The following is a 23153-nucleotide window of genomic DNA, read 5'->3' on the forward strand; positions in this document are numbered from 1 at the left end:
TAAGTGTTCAAACCCCTGAGTCAATACTTTGTAGAAGCACCTTTAGCAGTGATTACAGCTGGGAGTCTTTCTGGGTAAGTCTCTAAGATCTTTCCATACCTGGATTTTGCAATATCTGCCCATTTTATTATTTTCTAAATTCTTCAAGCTCTGTCAAATTGGTTGTTGATCATTGCTAGACAACCATTTTCAGGTCTTGCCGTAGATTTTCAAGTATATTGAAGTCAAAACTGTAACTCGGCCACTCAGGAACATTCACTGTCTTCTTGGTAACAATTCCAGTGTAGATTTGGCCTTGTGTTTTAGGTTATTGTCCTGCTGAAAGGTGAATTCATCTCCCAGTGTCTGGTGGAAAGCAGACTGAACCAGGGTCTCCTCTAGGATTTTGCCTGTGCTCCTGAAAAACACCCCAGTCCTTAACGATTACAAGCATACCCATAACATGATGCAGCCACCACTATACTTGAAAATATGGAGAGTGGTACTCAGTAATATGTTGTATTGGATTTGCCCCAGAAACATAACACTTTGTTTTCAGGACAAAAGTGAATTGCTTTGCCACATATTTTGCAGAATTACTTTTAGTGCCTTGTTGCAATCAGGATGCATGTTTTGGATATTGTTTATTCTGTACAGGCTTCCTTGTTTTCACTGTGTCATTTAGGTTAGTATTGTGGAGTAACTACATTTACATTTTAGTCATTTAGCAGACGCTCTTATCCAGAGCGACTTACAGTTAGTGAGTGCATACATTATTTTTCATACTACAATGTTGATCCGTCCTCAGTTTTCTCCTATCACAGCCATTGAACTCTGTAACTGTTTTAAAGTCACCATTGGCCTCATGGTTTAATCCCTGAGCAGTTTCCTTCCTCTCTGGCAACTGAGTTAGGAAGGACGCCTGTATCTTCATAGTGACTGGGTGTATTGATACACCATCCAGAGTGTAATTAATAACTTCACCATGCTCAAAGGGATAGTCAATGTCTGCTTTTTATTGTATTTTTACCCATCTACCAATAGGTGCCCTTCTTTGTGAGGCATTGGAAAACCTCCCTGGTCTTTATGGTTGAATCTGTGTTTGAAATTCACTGCTCGACTGAGGGACCTTACAGATAATTGTATGTGTGGGGTACAGAGATGAGGTAGTCATTCAAAAATATAACAAGCTCTGTCTCTTGTCAGAATTAGACGTTCATCCATGTTTCTCAAACTTAACATTTCGAAGTTGTTTGAAATGTCAAATGTACGTTTATTTAGGGTTACGTTTAGGCGTTAACTCTGAAATCTCAAGGTTAGGTATTAACTCCTAATGGTTAAGGTAAGGGTTAAGGTTTGGGATAGGCTTAAAAAATACAAAAAGGGGGGGGGGGGAGACTCACTGGATTTGAACATGCAACCTTTGGCACCAGAGGCAGATGCTTAAGCCCATTCGCCATCCCCTTCCACAACACCCTACTTGAAGGTAACAGCGCTCACTGTTGCCCCTTGTGGCACATTTCCACGTCATCTCCCGACGTCCTTAGACATGGATGGACGTCGAATAATGACTTGTATCACTGGTGACCTGGCTGCAAAAATCATGTTAAACACTTATTGCACACAGTGAGCCCATTAACTTATTATGTGACTTGTTAAGCAAATGTTTACTCCTGAACTTATTTAGGCTTGCCATAGTCAAGGTGTTGAATACTTATTCACTCAAGACATTTCAGCTTTTCATTTTTTATTAATTTGTAAAAATTTTGAAAAACATAATTCCACTTTGACATTATAGGGTATGGTGTGTAGGCCAGTGACACAAAATCTCAATTTTATCCATTTTACATTCAGGCTGTAACACAACAACATGTTAAGTCAAGGGGTGTGAATACTTTCTGAAGGCACTGTACTGCCCTAATCTTTGTAAGAAAAGTGGAGATAACATGAAAGGTTAATCTCACATGAAGTTTTATGACTTTTTATGATATATATTGAATATATACAGTGGTGTGAAAAAATGTTTGCCCCCTTCCTGATTAGTTATTTGTTTGCATGTTTGTCACACTTAAATGTTTCAGATCATCAAACAAATTTAAATATTTAAATTTAAGATAACACAAGTAAACACAAAATGCAGTTTTGAAATGAAGGTTGTTATTATTAAGGGAAAACAAAATCCAAACCTACATGGCCCTGTGTGGAAAAGTTTTTGCCCCCCCCGTTATAACACAACTCAACTGTGGTTTATCACACCTGAGTTCAATTCCTCTAGCCACACCCAGGCCTGATTACTGCCTCACCTGTTCTCAATCAAGGAATCACTTAAATAGGACCTGCCTGACAAAGTGAAGTAGACCAAAAGATCCTCACAAGCTAGACATCATGCCGAGATCCAAAGAAATTCAGGAACAAATGAGAAAGAAAGTAATTGAGATCCATCAGTCTGGAAAAGGTTATAAAGACATTTCTAAAGCTTTGGGACTCCAGCGAACCACAGTGAGAGCCATTATCCACAAATGGCGAAAACATGGAACAGTGGTGAACCTTCCCAGAAGTGGCCGGCCGACCAAAATTACCCCAAGAGCGCAGTGACGACTCATCCAAGAGGTCAATAAAGACCCCACAACAACATCCAAAGAGCTGCAGGCCTAACTTGCCTCAGTTAAGGTCAGTGTTCATGACCTCCACCATAAGAAAGAGACTGGGCAAAAATGGCCTGCATGGCAGAGTTCCAAGATGAAAACCACTGCTGAGCAAAAAGAACATTAAGGCTCGTCTCATTTTTGCCAGAAAACATCTTGATGATCCCCAAGACCTTTGGGAAAATACTCTGTGGACTGACGAGACAAAAGTTGAACTTTTTGGAAGGTGTGTGTCCCATTACATCTGCCGTAAAAGTAACACCGCATTTCAGAAAAAGAACATCATACCAACAGTAAAATATGGTGGTGGTAGTGTGATGGTCTGGGCCTGTTTTGCTGCTTCAGGACCTGGAAGACTTGCTGTGATAAATGGAACCATGAATTCTGCTGTCTACCAAAAAATCCTGAAGGAGAATGTCCGGCCTTCTGTTCGTGACCTCAAGCTGAAGCGAACTTGGGTTCTGCTGCAGGACAATGATCCAAAACACACCAGCAAGTCCACCTCCTGAATGGCTGAAGAAAAACAAAATGAAGACTTTGGAGTGGCCTAGTCAAAGTCCTGACCTGAATCCTTAAAAAGGCAGTTCATGCTTGAAAACCCTCCAATGTGGCTGAATTACAACAATTCTGCAAAGATGAGTGGGCCAAAATTCCTCCACAGCGCTGTAAAAGACTCATTGCAAGTTATCGCAAATGCTTGATTGCAGTTGTTGCTGCTAAGGGTGGCCCAACCAGTTATTAGGTTGTAGGGGGCAATCACTTTTCCACACAGGGCCATGTGGGTTTGGATTTTGTTTTCCCTTAATAATAACAACCTTCATTTCAAAACTGCATTTTGTGTTTAATTGTGTTATCTTTGACTAATATTTAAATTTGTTTGATCTGAAACATTTAAGTGTGACAAACATGCAAACAAATAAGAAATCAGGAAGGGGGCAAACACTTTTTCACACCACTGTGTGTGTATATATATATATATATATACATATTGAACAATATTTATTGCAATTGACATTCTGTATAGAGGGAGTGTTATTGATGCTACTGTTCCTTTAAGCCCCCCCCAAAGATAAATGACACATTTACAAAAATGGTATCTATGTATAATGATGCAAGGTTCACTTAACAGTAAATTAAGACAAAATGCAAGCTGTGAATGCCTGAAATCTATTATCTTGTTGTAGTTCAGTTATGTTGCTACTGTGAGCCTATGACATGGGCAGGCCACGACTTTAAATTGGCAAAAAATAGTAATGAATGCTCATGAAAAATGCTATTATGTGCATATATACTGTATATGACACTATCAGTACTTGTTGCTTTTTTCAACTTGTCTAAGGCCTGTCATCAGCTGATTTCAGCCATTGTGTGGCTGTGGTTTGACTGCATTGTTTGAATGGTATGTTGGCATATTGGCAGTTAATTTGAACAATTTATGGAATAATTCCTTAAACTGTCTTGCTAGCTAACACACAGTGCAGATAAATTATTTAAATCCATTGTTATACACTATCTTATCACATCACTGGCAAACCATGGTTGACCAACTCCCTGACCAACATGGCCGACCTTTTTATACCATCACAAGAAGGTTGTCCATTCTAGTGTTCTAAATCCTAATTCTATGGTTCACACAGATACTAGATACTAACGCAGGGACACTAGACGGTGTTGCTATTAGAGGTTGCTTTCAGTGTTTCTCTTTTGATGTTGTGTTGATGTTTGGCTGCTGTTTAGTTGCTGACCCTGAACTCTTTTTTTGTCTTCCCCAGAGGTCGTACACGTTGATAGTGGAAGCCTTGGATGCTACTAACGACACGAGCGGTGAGTAGCTCTGTGGGTGTGGTGTGGTGGTGGGGGGGGGTCTGCTATGCTACCTGACCTATCAGATACAGTAGGTGGACTGGATGGACACCTTCTACATGTCATTATGGCAACAGTGATGTAGTTATGCGGCACCATGTTGTCTGTCTATCTGGAAGGGAAAGTGTAAAATATGATGGAAACAGACCGTCCTTCCACACCAAGCATGTGACAAATAAAATGTGTGTTACCGGTTTAATGTATTACCATTCAAACAATGCTATCAATCCACAACCGTACACTGGCTGAAATCAGTTGATGACAGGACTTAGACAAGTTGTAAATGCAATCAGTACTAATATTGTATCATATAACAGCACTCACCGCTTTCCAAGAAAACAACAATTTAAACATCTATCATCTGTTTTACATATATTTTAGAGGCTATTTATACAGACAATTGTTATAAAACCGGTATAAACTGTATTTATAATTATGACTATTTCAGATTGACAATAATTATATTCCACCATTTCTGATATATCACACGTCTTTTTATTTTCCTGCATTAGTAAAACCTGGATTATAACTCTACTGCCATCCATTCCAATTAGACTGGTTTGGATTTCTCCCTGACCAATATTGCTTCCCATTTTCACCCCAATCTGGAACTTTTAGGGTTAATGACACGGCTCCTCTAGGAATGGAATATGCTCCCTACGGTGTACACTGTGTGGAGTTGCTAGGGCAACGGCCTGCCTCTCTGCTTGGAGGAGAGAGGGGAAGAGCTGGCTGAGGTGGCAGAAAGCTGTACAGATAACTCATCCAAAGGGCTTTGACTTCTCAAACACGGCAGAAAGCTGTACAGATAACTCATCCAAAGGGGTTTGACTTCTCAAACACGGCAGAAAGCTGACAGCTATATGATGCCCCATCTCCTTATTAATTCAGTCAGTTACTGAGATAACTAGCAAGTTAAACTAACGACACAGCTGGACTCACCTGCTCCCTCGTTCTCCTGTTGTGTTATCTACAAACAAACACGTGACTGGCTCAACTGTTCTGGGGAACTTCTGTGAGCTTCATGATGTAAAATAATGTGACAGGTGAAATGAAGAACGCAATCTGCTTTATCTCCAAATGCACTGCACAAGTCGACTGCAGGTATTAACTTTAAAAAGTAGCTACAAATATTACAATTTATTGAAACATTTCAAAGAAACAGTTTCAACGGTATTGAAAACCATCCCGTGGCTATACTGTGTAATTCCCAAGCCTACACAGCGTATGAGATTGTGCGGTAGTGTCAGTGTGTTGGTTTACGTTTCAGATGAACTAGAAGGACTGTTGGACTGTACCGAGACAGTCTGCATTTAATCATGGCACTGTTGTGTAGCACCACGTTGACTGTCTGGGTTGGAAATGTGTGAGACATTAGTGTTGGGTTGGAAAGTGTATGAGACAGTGGACATTCCTGCAGTCAGCATGCCAATTGCACGCTCTATCAAAACTTGAGTCACCTGTGGCATTGTGTTGTGTGACACAACTGCACATTTTAGAGTGGCCTTTTTAATGTCCCCGGCACAAGGTGCCACTGTGTAATGATCATGCTGTTTAATCAGCTTCTTGATATGCCACACCTGTCAGGTGGATGGATTATCTTGGCCAAGGAGAAATGCTCACTAACAGGGATGTAAACAACTTTGTGCTCAACATTGGAAAGTAAATGAGCTTTTTGTGCAAATGGAACATTTCTGGGAACTTCTATTTCATCTCATGAAACATGGGACCAACACTTTACGTTTTATATTTTTGTTCAGTAGGGTCCACAGCTTATCATGAGGTGTTAGGCGAGCAGAACCTTGAGACACCAGCTGATTTTGACAAAGATACGCACGCCACCCGACGCTGCCGTTCTGTCCTGCCGATTGTATAGAAAAACCAGCTAGAATATTATTCATGTCCTTGTTCAGCCAAGTTTCCGATAAAACATAGGATATTACAGTTCTTCAGGTCCTGTTGATAGGATAGTCTGGAACGGAGTCCAGTTTGTTCGTCAGTACAGCAGAGGGTAAAGGTTATCAGAATAATTACTTGCGGCCGTAGTTTCATTAGTGTAACCGCCTCTATCACGGACTCTTTCTCTTCCGAGTATCAGCGAGAGGGAAGGAGAGAGAAGGGGAGAGAGAAGGGGAGAGAGGAGAGGAATGCCACAAGCCAGCTGTGAGGGGAACGGCACCTCCGTACCTTCAGGCTCTGATCAGTCCCTACACCCAAACGAGGGCACTGCGTTCATCCACCTCTGGCCTGCTGGACCCCTACCTCTGCGGAAGCACAGTTCCCGCTCAGCCCAGTCAAAACTGTTCGCTGCTCTGGCACCCCATTGGTGGAACAAGCTCCCTCACGACGCCAGGACGGCGGAGTCACTCACCACCTTCCGGAGACACTTGAAACCCCACCTCTTTAAGGAATACCTGGGATAGGATAAAGTAATCCTTCTACCCCCCCTTACCCCACCCCCCCCCAAAAATAAATACATTGTAAAGCTGTTGTCCCACTGGCTATAAGGTGAATGCACCAATTTGTAAGTCGCTCTGGATAAGAGCGTCTGCTAAATGACGTAAATGTAAATGAGATGGCTGCCACAAGCCAGCGAGAGGGAAGGAGAGGGAAGGAGAGGGAAGGAGAGGGAAGGAGAGGGAAGGAGAGAGAGGTCTGTGTGTTGAGGGAGAAGGAAGGTAGAGGAAGAGCAAAAAGGAGATTCATTAGAGATTAGATTAGATTCATTAGAGATTAGATTCATTAGAGATGAGCAGTGAATACCAAGCCACCAACTCGCTCAGAGGGCCCTCCGTTTTCACGGGTTTCTTACGAAATTCCGAGGGAGGCTTTTTTTATGGCGAAGGGATCAATAAAACCCGTCAACTTCGGGACGAATGATGCTCCATGTTCCGCTGTCAAATAATAAAACTAACATGACATTCAAATGAACAAATTCCCTCGTCTTATAGGCCTAAACCTCTGTGACATTTCATTTCTGATGTGTTACGTGTCAAGCTTTGAAATCGGATAAAAAACAAACAAATGCATGTGGCATATAATTAGGCCTCCATTATTTTGTACAAAATTGCTCAAAAAACATATCTCGGTGCATTTTGGGATACCATTTAGCTCTGGAGCCTGCAGCCTTGCTGGCTTGGTCAAAGTGGCTATTGGAGGGTGTAATTTGCTCCTTCATTTTCACTCCCTCAGCTTTGGGACACTTGTGCAAATGGAGGGGTCAGGGAAGGGGATTCAGCCAATCTTTTCTTTTAGATTCTGTCTGTTTTTAAAGCCCCCAGTGCCTTCAGAAAGTATTCACACCCCTTGACTTTTTCAAAATGTTGTGTTACAGCCTGAATTTTAAAATGATTCGATTGAGATTGTGTCAATGGCCTATACACAATAACCAGTAATGTGAAATTGGAATTATGTTTTCAAGATTTGTTTTCAAATTAATAAAAAATGAAAAGCTGAAATGTCTTTAGTCAATAAGTATTCAATCCCTTTGTTATGGCAAGCCTAAATAAGTTCAGAAGTAAACATTTGCTTAACAAGTCACATAATAAGTTGCATGGACTCACTCTGTATGCAATAATAGTGTTTAACATTACTTTTTGAATGGCTACCTCATCTCTGTACCCCACACATACAGATAATTGTAAGGTCCCTCAGTCGAGCAGTGAATTTCAAACACAGATTCAACCATAAAGACCAGGGAGGTTTTCCAATGCCTCGTAAAGAAGGGGACCTATTGGTAGATGTGTCACGTTCGTTGAAGGACGGGTCAGACCAAGGTGCAGCGTGCGATGTGAACATGTTTATTTATTAAAATAAACATACGAACAAAAACAACGTAACGTGAAGTCCTCAGGCTAAACACAATACAAGCCTAAACACGGAACAAGATCCCACAACTAAAGATTGCAAACAGGCTACTTAAGTATGATCCACAATCAGAGACAACGAGCGACAGCTGCCTCTGATTGGGAACCACACCCGGCCAAACATAGAAACACAATACCTAGAATGTGAACATAGAAATAATAACATAGACTGCTTTTATAAAGGGAACACTTAAACAACACATCCTAGATCTGAATGAATGAAATAATCTTATTATACTTTTTTCTTTACATAGTTGAATGTGCTGACAACAAAATCACACAAATTATCAATGGAAATCAAATTTATCAACCCATGGAGGTCTGGATTTGGAGTCACCCTCAAAATTAAAGTGGAAAACTACACTACAGGCTGATCCAACTTTGATGTAATGTCCTTAAAACAAGTCAAAATGAGGCTCAGTAGTGTGTGTGGCCTCCAAGTGCCTGTATGACCTCCCTACAACGCCTGGGCATGCTCCTGATGAGGTGGCGGATGGTCTCCTGAGGGATCTCCTCCCAGACCTGGACTAAAGCATCCGCCAACTCCTGGACAGTCTGTGGTGCAACGTGGCGTTGGTGGATGGAGCGAGACATGATGTCCCAGATGTGCTCAATTGGATTCAGGTCTGGGAAACGGGCGGGCCAGTCCATAGCATCAATGCCTTCCTCTTGCAGGAACTGCTGATACACTCCAGCCACATGAGGTCTAGCATTGTCTTGCATTAGGAGGAACCCAGGGCCAACCGCACCAGCATATGGTCTCACAAGGGGTCTGAGGATCTCATCTCGGTACCTAATGGCAGTCAGGCTACCTCTGGCGAGCACATGGAGGGCTGTGCGGCCCCCCAAAGAAATGCCACCCCACACCATGACTGACCCACCGCCAAACCGGTCATCCTGGAGGATGTTGCAGGCAGCAGAACGTTCTCCACGGCGTCTCCAGACTCTGTCACGTCTGTCACATGCTCAGTGTGAACCTGCTTTCATCTGTGAAGAGCACAGGGCGCCAGTGGCGAATATGCCAATATTGGTGTTCTCTGGCAAATACCAAACGTCCTGCACGGTGTTGGGCTGTAAGCACAACCCCCACCTGTGGACGTCGGGCCCTCATACCACCCTCATGGAGTCTGTTTCTGACCGTTTGAGCAGACACATGCACATTTGTGGCCTGCTGGAGGTCATTTTGCAGGGCTCTGGCAGTGCTCCTCCTGCTCCTCCTTGCACAAAGGCGGAGGTAGCGGTCCTGCTGCTGGGTTGTTGCCCTCCTACGGCCTCCTCCACGTCTCCTGATGTACTGGCCTGTCTCCTGGTAGTGCCTCCATGCTCTGGACTTTACGCTGACAGACACAGCAAACCTTCTTGCCACAGCTCGCATTGATGTGCCATCCTGGATGAGCTGCACTACCTGAGCCACTTGTGTGGGTTGTAGACTCCATCTCATGCTACCACTAGAGTGAAAGCCAGGAAGCATAGGAACTGAGAAGTGGTCTGTGGTCACCACCTGCAGAACCACTTCTTTATTGGGGGTGTCTTGCTAATTGCCTATAATTTCCACCTGTTGTCTATTCCATTTGCACAACAGCATGTGGAATGTATTGTCAATCAGTGTTGCTTCCTAAGTGGACAGTTTGATTTCACAGAAGTGTGATTGACTTGGAGTTACATTGTGTTGTTTAGATCGCCACACCCTGACTCAACATTCAAGAGCTCCATAAGTCAGGGCGTGACAATATGGGCAAAAATACAATAAAAAGCAGACATTGACCATCCCTTTGAGCACGGTGAAGTTATTAATTACACTCTGGATGGTGTATCAATACACCCAGTCACTACAAAGATACAGGCGTCCTTCCTAACTCAGTTGCTGGAGAGGAAGGAAACTGCTCAGAGATTTCACCATGAGGCCAATGGTAACTTTAAAACAGTTACAGAGTTGAATGGTTGTGATAGGAGAACAATGTTGTTGATCCATCCTCAGTTTAGTTACTCCACCTAAATGACTTAGTGAAAAGAAGGAAGTCTGTACAGAATTAAAATATTCCAAAACATGCATCCTAAGGCACTAAAATAAAACTGCAAAAAATGTGGCAAAGAAATAAACTTCATGTCCTGAATACAAAGTGTTTGGGGCAAATCCAACACAACACATCACTGACTAACACTTTTCATATTTTCAAGCATGGTGGCTGCATCATGTTATGCTTGTCATCGGCAAGGACTGGGGAGTTTTTGTAGGATAAAAACAAATGAATTAGAGCTAAGCACAGGAAAACCTGGTTCAGTCTGGTTTCCAACAGACACTGGGAGACAAATTCACAAATTCACTTTTCAGCAGGACAATAACCTAAAACACAAGGCCAAATATACACTGGAGTTGCTTACCAAGAAGACATTGAATGGTCCTGAGTGGCCTAGTTACAGTTTGACTTAAATCGGCTTGAAAATCTATGGCAAGACCTGAAAATGTCTGTCAAGCAATGATCAAAAACCAACTTGACAGACATTGAAGAATTTTTAAAAAGTATAATGTGCAGATATTGTACAATCCAGGTGTGTAAAGCTCTTAGAGACTTACCCAGAAAGACTCACAGTTTTAATCGCTGCCAAAAGTGATTTCTAATATGTATTGACTCAGGGTTGTGATTACTAATGTAAATTGTATTTCTGTATTTCATTTTCAATAAATTTGAAACAATTCTAAAAACACGTTTTCATTATGGGGTATTGTGTGTGGATGGGTGAGAAAAATATATATTTAATCAATTTTGTATTCAGGCTGTAACACAACAAAATGTGGAGTAAGTCAAGGGTTATGAATACTTTCTGAAGGCACTGTACTATTGGGGGGAAATCTAATACATGTTCTGTTTGCTAACTTAGGTAGCTAGCTAGATAGCTACCACCTTAGGTAGCTAGCTAGATAGCTACCACCTTAGGTAGCTAGCTAGATAGCTACCACCTTCCCATGTGTTAACAAACCTCCAAACGAGCTTCAATTCCATACAACACTCCTTCAGTAGCCTCCAACTGCTCTTAAACACTAGTAAAACAAAATGCATGCTCTTCAACCGAACGCTGCTTGCACCCGCCCACCCGACTAGAATCACTACTCTAGACGGGTCTGACCTAGAGTACGTGGACAACTACAAATATCTAGGTGTCTGGTTAGACTGTAAACTCTCCTTCCAGACTCACATTAAGAATCTCCAATCCAAAGTTAAATCTAGAATCGGTTTCCTATTTCGCAACAAAGCCTCCTTCACTCATGCTGCCAAACATGCCCTTGTAAAACTGACTATCCTACCGATCCTTGACTTCGGCGATGTCATTTACAAAATAGCCTCCAACACTCTACTCAGCAAATTGGATGTTGTCTATCACAGTGCCATCCGTTTTGTCTCCAAAGCCCCATATAATACCCACCACTGTGACCTGTACGCTCTTGTTGGCTGGTCCTCACTACATATTCGTCGCCAAACCCACTGGCTCCAGGCCATCTATAAATCACTGCTAGGCAAATCCCCGCCTTATCTTAGCTCATTGGTCACCATAGCAACACCCACCCGTAGTCTGCGCTCCAGCGGGTATATCTCACTGGTCATCCCCAAAGCCAACACCTCCTTTGGCCGCAATTCCTTCCAGTTCTCTGCTGCCAATGACTGGAACAAACTGCAAAAATCTCTGAAGCTGGAGACGCTTATCTCCCTCACTAACTTTAGGCATCAGTTGTCAGAGCACCTTACCGATCACTGCACCTGTACACAGCCCATCTGAAATTAGCCCGCCCAACTACCTCATCCCTATATTGTTATTTATTTTGCTCATCTGTACCCCAGTATCTCTATTTGCACATCATCTCTTGCACATCATTCCAGTGTTAATACTAAATTGTAATTATTTTGCACTATAGCCTATTTTATTGCCTTACCTCCATAACTTGCTAAATTTGCACACTGTATATTAATTGTATTTCTGTTGTATTTTTTTGATTTTTGTTTTGTTTTACCCCATATGTAACTCTGTGTTGTTGTTTTTATCGCACTGCTATGCTTTATCTTGGCCAGGTCGCAGTTGTAAATGAGAACTTGTTCTCAACTGGTTTACCTGGTTAAATAAAGGTGAAATAAAAAAAAAAAAAAAAATAGCTAGCAATGTTAGCTAAACAACTACAGGTAGCCATATATATGACTTAAATACACTGGAGTTGGTTACCAAGACAACATGGACTGTTCCTGAGTGGCCTAGTTACAGTTTGACTTAAATCGGCTTGAGAATCTATGGTAAGACTTGAAAATGGTTGTCTAGCAACCAACAACCGACCTGTAGCACTCACGTCTGTAGCCATGAAGTGCTTTGAAAGGCTGGTCATGGCTCACATCAACACCATTATCCCAGAAACCCTAGACCCACTCCAATTTGCATACCGCCCCAACAGATCCACAGATGATGCAATCTCTATTGCACTCCACACTGTCCTTTCACACCTGGACCAAAGGAACACCTACGTGAGAATGCTATTCATTGACTACAGCTCAGCATTCAACACCATAGTGTCCTCAAAGCTCATCACTAAGCTAAGGACCCTGGGACTAAAACACCTCCCTCTGCACCTGGATCCTGGACTTCCTGACGGGCCGCCCCCAGGTGGTAAGGGTAGGTAACAACACATCTGCCACGCTGATCCTCAACACGGGGGCCCCTCAAGGGTGCGTGCTCAGTCTCCTCCTGTACTCCCTGTTCACTCATGACTGCATGGCCAGGCACGACTCCAACACCATCATTAAGTTTGCCGTAGGCCTGATCACCGACAACGATGAGACAGTCTGTAGGGAGGAGGTCAGAGACCTGGCCGTGTGGTGCCAGGACAACAACTTCTCCCACAACAAGAGAAAGGAGATGATTGTGGACTACAGGAAAAAGAAGAGGACAGAGCACGCCCCATTCTCATCAACGGGGCTGTAGTGGAACAGGTTGAGCGCTTCAAGTTCCTTGGTGTCCACATCACCAACAAACTATCATGGTCCAAACAGACCAAGACAGTCGTGAAGAGGGCACGACAAAGCCTATTCCCCCTCAGGAGACTGAAAATATTTGGCATGGGTCCTCAGATCCTCAAAAGGTTCTACAGCTGCACCATTGAGAGCATCCTGACTTGTTGCATCACTGCCTGGTATGGCAACTGCTCGGCCTCCGACCGCAAGGCACTACAGAGGGTAGTGCGTACGGCCCAGTACATCACTGGGGCCAAGCTTCCTGCCATCCAGGACCTCTATACCATCTAATCAAATGGCTACACAGACTATTTGCATTGCCCCCCCCCCCACCCCTCTTTTACGCTGCTGCTACTCTGTTTATTATCTATGCATAGTCACTTTAATAACTCTACCCACATGTACATATTACCTCAATTACCTTGACTAACCGGTGCCCCCGCACATTGACTCTGTACCGGTACCCCCTGTATATAGCCTCCCTACTGTTATTTCCCATTGACTCTGTACCGGTACCCCCTGTATATAGCCTCCCTACTGTTATTTCCCATTGACTCTGTACCGGTACCCCCCTGTATATAGCCTCCCTACTGTTATTTCACATTGACTCTGTACCGGTACCCCCTGGATATAGCCTCCCTACTGTTATTTCACATTGACTCTGTACCGGTACCCCCTGTATATAGCCTCTCTACTGTTATTTCCCATTGACTCTGTACATTTACATTACATTTACATTTTAGTCATTTAGCAGACGCTCTTATCCAGAGCGACTTACAGGAGCAATTAGGGTTAAGTGCCTTGCTCAAGGGCACATTTACGTCATTTAGCAGACGCTCTTATCCAGAGCGACTCACCAATTGGTGCGTTCACCCTATAGCCAGTGGGATGACCACTTTACAATTTTGGGGGGGGGGGGGGGGTTAGAAGGATTACTTTATCCAATCCCAGGTATTCCTTAAAGAGGTGGGGTTTCAAATGTCTCCGGAAGGTGGTGAGTGACTCCGCTGTCCTGGCGTCGTGAGGGAGCTTGTTCCACCATTGGGGTGCCAGAGCAGCGAACAGTTTTGACTGGGCTGAGCGGGAACTGTGCTTCTGTAGAGGAAGGGGAGCTCTACTGTTATTTCACATTGACTCTGTACCGGTACCCCCTGTATATAGCCTCTCTACTGTTATTTCCCATTAACTCTGTACCGGTACCCCCTGTATATTGCCTCCCTACTGTTATTTCACATTGACTCTGTACCGGTACCCCCTGTATATAGCCTCCCTACTGTTATTTCACATTGACTCTGTACCGGTACCCCCCTGTATATAGCCTCCCTACTGTTATTTCCCATTGACTCTGTACCGGTACCCCCTGTATATAGCCTCCCTACTGTTATTTCACATTGACTCTGTACCGGTACCCCCTGGATATAGCCTCCCTACTGTTATTTCACATTGACTCTGTACCGGTACCCCCTGGATATAGCCTCTCTACTGTTATTTTTACTGCTGCTCTTTAATTATTTGTTACTTTTATTTCGTATTATTTTATATTGAATTTTTTGTCTGATTTTTTTTGTTGTTGTGTGTATTCTTTCTTAAAACTGCATTGTTGGTTAAGGGCTTGTAAGTAAGCATTTCACTGTAAGGTCTACACCTGTTGTATTCGGACCATGTGACAAATACAATTTGATTTGAACTTGACAGAGCTTGAAGAATTTTATTGTACAATCCAGGTGTGCAAAGCTCCCCAGAAAGACTAACAGCTGTAATCACTGCCAAAGGTGATTCTAACATGTAATGACTCAAGGGTGTGAATACTTATGTAAATGAGGTATTTCTGTATTTCATTTTCAATAAATTTGCATAAAACTTCTAATAACATGTTTTCACTTTTGTCATTATGGGGTACTATTTGCAGATGGGCGAAATTATATATTTTTTTATCCATTTTGAATTCAGGCTGTAACCCGACAAAATGTGGAATAAATCAAGGGGTATGAATACTTTCTGAAAGCACTGTGTATATATATTACCACAATATGAGGTTGGAATAATATTGTGAAAATTATAATGCCCTTTTAGTGTAAGAGCAGTTTGAAAAGACAGGTGACCATTACAGCCCATTTTGGTGGGATGGAGTTTTGGCCTGCCTGGTGACATCACCAGGCGGTGAATTAGTAAATAGACCAACCAGAAACCCAAATCTCTCTGCCATGAACAGTTTTCAGTTTCCCCTCCCCCACTCAGACCACTCCCAGACAGTTTTCAGTTCCCCCTCCCCAATCAGACCACTCCCAGACAGTTTTCAGTTCCCCCTCCCCACTCAGACCACTCCCAGACAGTTTTCAGTTCCCCCTCCCCACTTAGACCACTCCCAGACAGTTTTCAGTTCCCCCTCCCCACTCAGACCACTCCCAGACAGTTTTCAGTTCCCCCTCCCCACTCAGACCACTCCCAGACAGTTTTCAGTTCCCCCTCCCCCCACTCAGACCACTCCCAGACAGTTTTCAGTTTCCCCTCCCCCACTCAGACCACTCCCAGACAGTTTTCAGTTCCCCCTCCCCCACTCAGACCACTCCCAGACAGTTTTCATTTTCCCCTCCCCCACACAGACCACTCCCAGACAGTTTTCAGTTCCCCCTCCCCCACTCAGACCACTCCCAGACAGTTTTCAGTTCCCCCTCCCCACTCAGACCACTCCCAGACAGTTTTCAGTTCCCCCTCCCCACTCAGACCACTCCCAGACAGTTTTCAGTTCCCCCTCCCCACTCAGACCACTCCCAGACAGTTTTCAGTTCCCCCTCCCCCACTCAGACCACTCCCAGACAGTTTTCAGTTCCCCCTCCCCCACTCAGACCACTCCCAGACAGTTTTCAGTTCCCCCTCCCCACTCAGACCACTCCCAGACAGTTTTCAATTTCCCCTCCCCCCACTCAGACCACTCCCAGACAGTTTTCAGTTCCCCCTCCCCCATTTAGACCACTCCCAGACAGTTTTCAGTTCCCCCTCCCCACTCAGACCACTCCCAGACAGTTTTCAGTTCCCCCTCCCCCCACTCAGACCACTCCCAGACCGTTTTCAGTTCCCCCTCCCCACTCAGACCACTCCCAGACAGTTTTCAGTTTCCCCCTCCCCCATTTAGACCACTCCCAGACAGTTTTCAGTTCCCCCTCCCCCACTCAGACCACTCCCAGACAGTTTTCAGTTCCCCCTCCCCACTCAGACCACTCCCAGACAGTTTTCAGTTCCCCCTCCCCCATTTAGACCACTCCCAGACAGTTTTCAGTTCCCCCTCCCCCACTCAGACCACTCCCAGACAGTTTTCAGTTCCCCCTCCCCCATTTAGACCACTCCCAGACAGTTTTCAGTTCCCCCTCCCCCACTCAGACCACTCCCAGACAGTTTTCAGTTCCCCCTCCCCCACTCAGACCACTCCCAGACAGTTTTCAGTTCCCCCTCCCCCACTCAGACCACTCCCAGACAGTTTTCAGTTTCCCCTCCCCCCACTCAGACCACTCCCAGACAGTTTTCAGTTCCCCCTCCCCCACACAGACCACTCCCAGACAGTTTTCAGTTCCCCCTCCCCACTCAGACCACTCCCAGACCGTTTTCAGTTCCCCCTCCCCCACTCAGACCACTCCCAGACAGTTTTCAGTTCCCCCTCCCCCACTCAGACCACTCCCAGACAGTTTTCAGTTCCCCCTCCCCCACTCAGACCACTCCCAGACAGTTTTCAGTTCCCCCTCCCCCATTTAGACCACTCCCAGACAGTTTTCAGTTCCCCCTCCCCACTCAGACCACTCCCAGACAGTTTTCAGTTCCCCCTCCCCCATTTAGACCACTCCCAGACAGTTTTCAGTTCCCCCTCCCCACTCAGACCACTCCCAGACAGTTTTCAGTTCCCCCTCCCCCACTCAGACCACTCCCAGACAGTTTTCAGTTCCCCCTCCCCCATTTAGACCACTCCCAGACAGTTTTCAGTTCCCCCCTCCCCCACTCAGACCACTCCCAGACAGTTTTCAGTTTCCCCTCCCCCACTCAGACCACTCCCAGACAGTTTTCAGTTCCCCCTCCCCACTCAGACCACTCCCAGACAGTTTTCAGTTCCCCCTCCCCACTCAGACCACTCCCAGACAGTTTTCAGTTCCCCCTCCCCCACTCAGACCACTCCCAGACCGTTTTCAGTTCCCCCTCCCCACTCAGACCACTCCCAGACAGTTTTCAGTTCCCCCTCCCCCATTTAGACCACTCCCAGACAGTTTTCAGTTCCCCCTCCCCCACTCAGACCACTCCCAGACAGTTTTCAGTTCCCCCTCCCCACTCAGACCACTCCCAGACAGTTTTCAGTTCCCCCTCCCCACTCAGACCACTCCCAGACAGTTTTCAGTTCCCCCTCCCCCATTTAGACCACTCCCAGACAGTTTTCAGTTCCCCCTCCCCCACTCAGACCACTCCCAGACAGTTTTCAGTTCCCCCTCCCCCCATTTAGACCACTCCCAGACAGTTTTCAGTTCCCCCTCCCCCCACTCAGACCACTCCCAGACAGTTTTCAGTTCCCCCTCCCCCACTCAGACCACTCCCAGACAGTTTTCAGTTCCCCCTCCCCCACTCAGACCACTCCCAGACAGTTTTCAGTTCCCCCTCCCCCACTCAGACCACTCCCAGACAGTTTTCAGTTCCCCCTCCCCCACTCAGACCACTCCCAGACAGTTTTCAGTTCCCCCTCCCCCACTCAGACCACTCCCAGGCAGTTTTCAGTTCCCCCTCCCCCAATCAGACCACTCCCAGACAGTCCTAGCAACATTCTTGCTTGAGAAATAGTTTTTTTGCTAAGAACCTATTTTTGTTTCATTTAGACCATTTTTAATTGAAAACAATCACGGTAAAGTGATTAATTGTTACCCAGAAATGATTTGATATTGGGATAAAAACTGCTCTATTGGACCATTTGAATTACACAGCAATGTGATAAACTGCAAACTCACTCCGATTGGGTCTGTTATGTTATGATGTTCTCGCAATGTTTGGGACGGTCAGAACCTTGTTGAGCTCTGAATCCTCCAAACACATTATTATACTACCATTATAGAGTAGGCATTCACCAGTGCATTTAGTTTCTCATAACCAGTGCGTTTAGTTTCTCATAACCAGTGCATTTAGTTTCTCATAACCAGTGCTACGTCTACATATACTAGATTGTTTAAAATACGAATCTAATCATTGTGTGACTTGGCCATCTGCTCCACTAGAAAAGACAGGTGAATCTAATCATTGTGTGACTTGGCCATCTGCTCCACTAGCAAAGACAGGTGAATCTAATCATTGTGTGACTTGGCCATCTGCTCCACTAGAAAAGACAGGTGAATCTAATCATTGTGTGACTTGGCCATCTGCTCCACTAGAAAAGACAGGTGAATCTAATCATTGTGTGACTTGGCCATCTGCTCCACTAGAAAAGACAGGTGAATCTAATCATTGTGTGACTTGGCCATCTGCTCCACTAGAAAAGACAGGTGAATCTAATCATTGTGTGACTTGGCCATCTGCTCCACTAGAAAAGACAGGTGAATCTAATCATTGTGTGACTTGGCCATCTGCTCCACTAGAAAAGACAGGTGAATCTAATCATTGTGTGACTTGGCCATCTGCTCCACTAGAAAAGACAGGTGAATCTAATCATTGTGTGACTTGGCCATCTGCTCCACTAGAAAAGACAGGTGAATCTAATCATTGTGTGACTTGGCCATCTGCTCCACTAGAAAAGACAGGTGAATCTAATCATTGTGTGACTTGGCCATCTGCTCCACTAGAAAAGACAGGTGAATCTAATCATTGTGTGACTTGGCCATCTGCTCCACTAGAAAAGACAGGTGAATCTAATCATTGTGTGACTTGGCCATCTGCTCCACTAGAAAAGACAGGTGAATCTAATCATTGTGTGACTTGGCCATCTGCTCCACTAGAAAAGACAGGTGAATCTAATCATTGTGTGACTTGGCCATCTGCTCCACTAGAAAAGACAGGTGAATCTAATCATTGTGTGACTTGGCCATCTGCTCCACTAGAAAAGACAGGTGAATCTAATCATTGTGTGACTTGGCCATCTGCTCCACTAGAAAAGACAGGTGAATCTAATCATTGTGTGACTTGGCCATCTGCTCCACTAGAAAAGACAGGTGAATCTAATCATTGTGTGACTTGGCCATCTGCTCCACTAGAAAAGACAGGTGAATCTAATCATTGTGTGACTTGGCCATCTGCTCCACTAGAAAAGACAGGTGAATCTAATCATTGTGTGACTTGGCCATCTGCTCCACTAGAAAAGACAGGTGAATCTAATCATTGTGTGACTTGGCCATCTGCTCCACTAGAAAAGACAGGTGAATCTAATCATTGTGTGACTTGGCCATCTGCTCCACTAGAAAAGACAGGTGAATCTAATCATTGTGTGACTTGGCCATCTGCTCCACTAGAAAAGACAGGTGAATCTAATCATTGTGTGACTTGGCCATCTGCTCCACTAGAAAAGACAGGTGAATCTAATCATTGTGTGACTTGGCCATCTGCTCCACTAGAAAAGACAGGTGAATCTAATCATTGTGTGACTTGGCCATCTGCTCCACTAGAAAAGACAGGTGAATCTAATCATTGTGTGACTTGGCCATCTGCTCCACTAGAAAAGACAGGTGAATCTAATCATTGTGTGACTTGGCCATCTGCTCCACTAGAAAAGACAGGTGAATCTAATCATTGTGTGACATGGCCATCTGCTCCACTAGAAAAGACAGGTGAATCTAATCATTGTGTGACTTGGCCATCTGCTCCACTAGAAAAGACAGGTGAATCTAATCATTGTGTGACATGGCCATCTGCTCCACTAGAAAAGACAGGTGAATCTAATCATTGCGTGACTTGGCCATCTGCTCCACTAGAAAAGACAGGTGAATCTAATCATTGCGTGACATGGCCATCTGCTCCACTAGAAAAGACAGGTGAATCTAATCATTGCGTGACTTGGCCATCTGCTCCACTAGAAAAGACAGGTGAATCTAATCATTGCGTGACATGGCCATCTGCTCCACTAGAAAAGACAGGTGAATCTAATCATTGTGTGACTTGGCCATCTGCTCCACTAGAAAAGACAGGTGAATCTAATCATTGTGTGACTTGGCCATCTGCTCCACTAGCAGCTGAAATTAAGTCAGTCAATAATTGCCTGAAGTATCAGGGAGGTCACTTGTTTACACGGATATGTAAATGTAAATATGCTTCTTAATGTAATAAAACCTCTTTTATAAATATTAATCAACAAATGAAGAAATCTATCTTTCACATTTTCGTATTGTCAAAATAAAGACAGACAGGGCGGTGGTGGTCATGGTCATTTTGTCAGCCGGTGGTTGTCATGCAAACGACTGCTGGTCTCGTGTTAATTTACTAATAATTAACATAAGCACGTTTAGAATCTCCTGGTTTCCACGCACAGCCTACAAGCCACTGATACGGACCTTTTGGACCGTCTACATTTTAAAAGGTTTAATAAATCCATGTAATATAGCCTACACCATCACAATAAATCCATTATTTATTTTAGACAGGTCTAAAGAAACCTGATATGAAGAAAATGTGGTATATTTCAGAGTGGCGCAGTGGTCTAAGGCACTGCATCGCAGTGCTAGCTGTGCCACTAGAGATCCTTGTTCGTGTCCAGGCTCTGTCGCAGCCGGCCGCGACCGGGAGACCCATGGGCGGCGCACAATTGGTCCAGCGTCGTCCAAGGTAGGGCCGGCAGGGATGTGGGTTCGTTTCCCACGGGGGGCCAGTATGAAAAAAGAAAAGAAAAAGAAAAGAAAAACATGTATGCATTCACTTAACTGTAAGTCGCTCTGGATAAGAGCGTCTGCTAAATGACTAAAATGTAAATGTAAAATGTAATCTATTTCAGAAGAACAGAATAGCGGATTCAGTGTTGTCCTGATGTGGCTATGCCATATGACTGTGAGCTACACTAGTTCATTTAGCAGACAAGATTTGCGTGGAAGTCGATGGCATTATTTTATATTATTTTATAGTATGAAGAATACAATTGAACAAAGCTGAATAAAATAGAAAGGATATTTTCTCTGAATGATTTCCAAGGGAGTGCACATATGCGGCTGTTCTGTGTTGAAACAGGTCCTCCTATATGCTTCATTTAGAGTTATTTATGCAACTTTAGTTGTGATAATGTTGGGCTATATGTTTTAGATATGTGATATGTTATATGTTTTGGATTTTTTATACATTCTATGGCTGCATGATGCGACTAATGATGATTTGAAAAAAGTTGCATGATCTCTGCTCTCTCTGCTTACGCAGGCTGCACACACTTCATCAGTCTGTCGTTCACAATTTGACAAGCACTTTACAATATTCTCACCCATCAGACTATTCTTAATTTAATCTGATCTTAACATAGCTTTGCACACTCTTGGCATTCTCTCAACCAGCTTCATAAGGTAGTCACCTGGAATGCATTTCAATTAACAGGTGTGCTTTGTTAAAAGTTAATTTGTGGAATTTCTTTCCTTAATGCGTTTGAGCCAATCAGTTGTGTTGTGACAAGGTTAGGGTTGTATACAGAAGATAGCCCCATTTGGTAAAAGACCAAGTCCATATTATGGCAAGAACAGCTCAAATAAGCAGAGAAACAAACAGTACATCATTACTTTAAGACATGAAGGTCAGTCAATACGGAACATTTCAAGAACTTTGAAAGTCTCTTCAAGTGCAGTCGCAAAAACCATCAAGCGCTATGATGAAACTGGCTGTCATGAGGACCGTCACAGGAAAGGAAGACCCAGAGTTACTTCTGCTGCAGAGGATAAGTTCATTAGTTACCGGCCTCAGAAATTGCAGCCCAAATAAATGTGTCACAGAGTTCAAGCAACAGACACATCTCAACATCAACTGTTCAGAGGAGACTGCGTGAATCAGGCCTTCATGGTCGAATTGCTGCAAAGAAACCACTACTAAAGGACACCAATAATAAGAAGAGACTTGCTTGGGCCAAGAAACATGAGCAATGGACATTAGACCGGTGGAAATCTGTCTTTGGGTCTGATGAGTCCAAATTTGAGATTTTTGGTTCCAACCGCCGTGTCTTTGTGAGACGCAGAGTTGGTGAACGGATGATCTCTGCATGTGTGGTTCCCACCGTGAAGCATGGAGGAGGTGGTGTGGGGGTGCTTTGCTGGTGACACTGTCAGTGATTTTATTTAGAATTCAAGGCACACTTAACCAGCATGGCTACCACAGCATTCTGCAGCGATACGCCATCCCATTTAGTTTGCGCTTAGTCGGACTATAATTTGTTTTTCAACAAGACAATGACCCAACACACCTCCAGGCTGTGTAAGGGCTATTTGACCAAGAAGGAGAGTGAAGGAGGGCTGCATCAGATGACCTGGCCTCCACAATCCCCCGACCTCAACCCAATTGAGATGGTTTGGGATGAGTTGGACCGCAGAGTGAAGGAAAAGCAGCCAACAAGTGCTCAGTATATGTGGGAACTCCTTCAACACTGTTGGAAAAGCATTCCAGGTGAAGCTGGTTGAGAGAATGTCAAGAGTGTGCAAAGCTGTCATCAAGGCAAAGGGTGGCTACTTTGAAGAATGAAAAATATGAACATATATTTATTTGTTTAACACTTTTTTGGTTACTACATGATTCCATATGTGTTATTTCATAGTTTTGATGTCTTCACTATTATTCGACAATGTAGAAAATAGTAAAAATTAAGAAAAAACCTTTGAATGAGTAGGTTTGTCCAAACTTTT

General features: G+C 44.1%; 1 pseudogene; it reads left to right on the forward strand.

Annotated features, from left to right (window-relative positions):
- LOC121555765 overlaps nucleotides 1-23153 on the forward strand; it is a 179418-nt pseudogene that overhangs the window by 11494 nt on the left and 144771 nt on the right.

This window comes from Coregonus clupeaformis, unplaced genomic scaffold, assembly GCF_020615455.1.
Source record: "Coregonus clupeaformis isolate EN_2021a unplaced genomic scaffold, ASM2061545v1 scaf0037, whole genome shotgun sequence".
Classification (NCBI taxonomy): domain Eukaryota; kingdom Metazoa; phylum Chordata; class Actinopteri; order Salmoniformes; family Salmonidae; genus Coregonus; species Coregonus clupeaformis.